The sequence below is a fragment of the Benincasa hispida genome, chromosome 4 (genome assembly GCF_009727055.1).
Source record: "Benincasa hispida cultivar B227 chromosome 4, ASM972705v1, whole genome shotgun sequence".
NCBI classification, from domain to species: Eukaryota; Viridiplantae; Streptophyta; class Magnoliopsida; order Cucurbitales; family Cucurbitaceae; genus Benincasa; species Benincasa hispida.
This window is the reverse complement of record NC_052352.1, coordinates 12,897,945-12,899,648: the sequence shown is the minus strand read 5'-3', so window position 1 is coordinate 12,899,648 and position 1,704 is coordinate 12,897,945. Positions and strand designations below refer to the sequence as shown.

At 34.0% G+C, this 1,704-nt stretch overlaps 1 pseudogene; it reads right to left on the bottom strand.

The window, feature by feature from the left end:
- Positions 1–472: 472 nt before the first annotated feature.
- LOC120076079 lies at positions 473–1,221 on the bottom strand (annotated as a pseudogene).
- Between the last annotated feature and the right edge of the window lie 483 nt (positions 1,222–1,704).

The following is a 1,704-nucleotide window of genomic DNA, read 5'->3' as shown; positions in this document are numbered from 1 at the left end:
TGGGTGTGTAACGTGTATCCCCTCCTGTTCCGGGTCATGGAATAGATGAAATAAAAAAATAATGGTTTTTTGTTCAAGAATGAAATCTTTATTGGAACTGTCCATATCCAGCTTCATCCTTTTCGGAACCCATTATCACATTCCGGATCTGATGAAAAAACAAGGATGAATTTTGAGACGGGTTTTTTTTGGGTATTAAAAATAAAACGTTTAATTATCTTGGGAATATATTAACTATTTCTTTATTTTCCGATCGCCTGGACAAGGACAAAAAGAAACATCTTGTGATGTTCTTTCTTCAAACAATTTCTGAAAAGTTATCATGCTTGCAATATCCACCATTTTGAGTCTTCCAACAATTATTCATAATTACATATCCGATTTGACCGATGGTACGAATACGCAAGCATACGTTTTTCATGTTTGTTTTGAGTAATAGCAATGAGATTCCCCAATTATCATGCTAAGAATGCTAGATTTCAGAATGAAGATGCCATTCGGGTTTATGAGAAATAAAAGGAGGGCGACCTACTTTGTTCATTTATTCTCTTTCAACATGGATACCATGGAGGCGTGGCCTTTGGAAAGTTTTAATTATAAGCAGTAGGGATTTCGCAAATCCTTCCAGACGTTAGAGCACGTAGAGCTTGAATCCAAATACATACCGGGACAATGGAAGTAAAACATGTTTTAGTTAACAGAACCTTCTTTCCAAAAAAGGTCTAGGGGATAAGCTACATAAGCATATATTGATTTTCTTCTCCAGGGGAACAGGCTCGATTCCATAGCATCGTGTCCTTGTAACGGATTCAGAACTTGGTAAGCCCATCGGTCCACACAGTTGTTCCAATGTAACCAGGTAGGAAGATTCACAGCAGCTTACAGCGGCCCCTGCTTCCTCAGTTGGAAACTTCCCGATGGGAGTTTACTCGGGAATGCTGGCCAAGATATCAGTATCTTTTGGTTTCATATTCAGGAGATATAATAGTCAATTTATTAATCTTTAACACCAGCTTTTTGAATCCAACTCTTGCTTTAGTCTCTGTTTTTGTGCTACATAGTTCACCTCCCTACAACTTATGAATTAAGAATTCTCGCAACAACAAGGTCTACTCGACATGAATTAGGAGTTAATGAAACATTTTATAGGGAATCCTTTCACAAAATTCTCAACTAATATTATACAACTAATCAGAATACGGTTTCAGTTATTAGAACCATTTGGTATTTGATTCACCAAAATACAGGCATTTATTATATTACTCTTTCATATGTATGGCAGCAAACCCAATCCTTTTTTTTTTTCAAATTTGTATCTAATCTTTTTTCCTTCAAAAAATATTGAAATTAAAAAAACAAATTCACTCTTGACAGTGATATATGTTTATATATGTAAATCCTAGATGTGAAAATTATGCGAATTTCCTATTGAAAAAAAAAAAAAAAGAAGGGTATAGGTTAGAAAAAAAAAGAAAAAAACTAATTAGATTACTACCTAATCGGATATGCTGAAATAAGGAATAAGGACCAATGAAAGAAAAAATGGACTCATTAAATAGAGTTTCGAGTTCGAAATTTCCATAGATAATATGGATGTAATGTTATATAATTGAATAGGCAAATGAAAGACTTTCGAAAGATTTTTATCCATCCACTTTGATATTTTGAAAAATGGTTGGTTGAACTTGCAATTTGACTCATTCA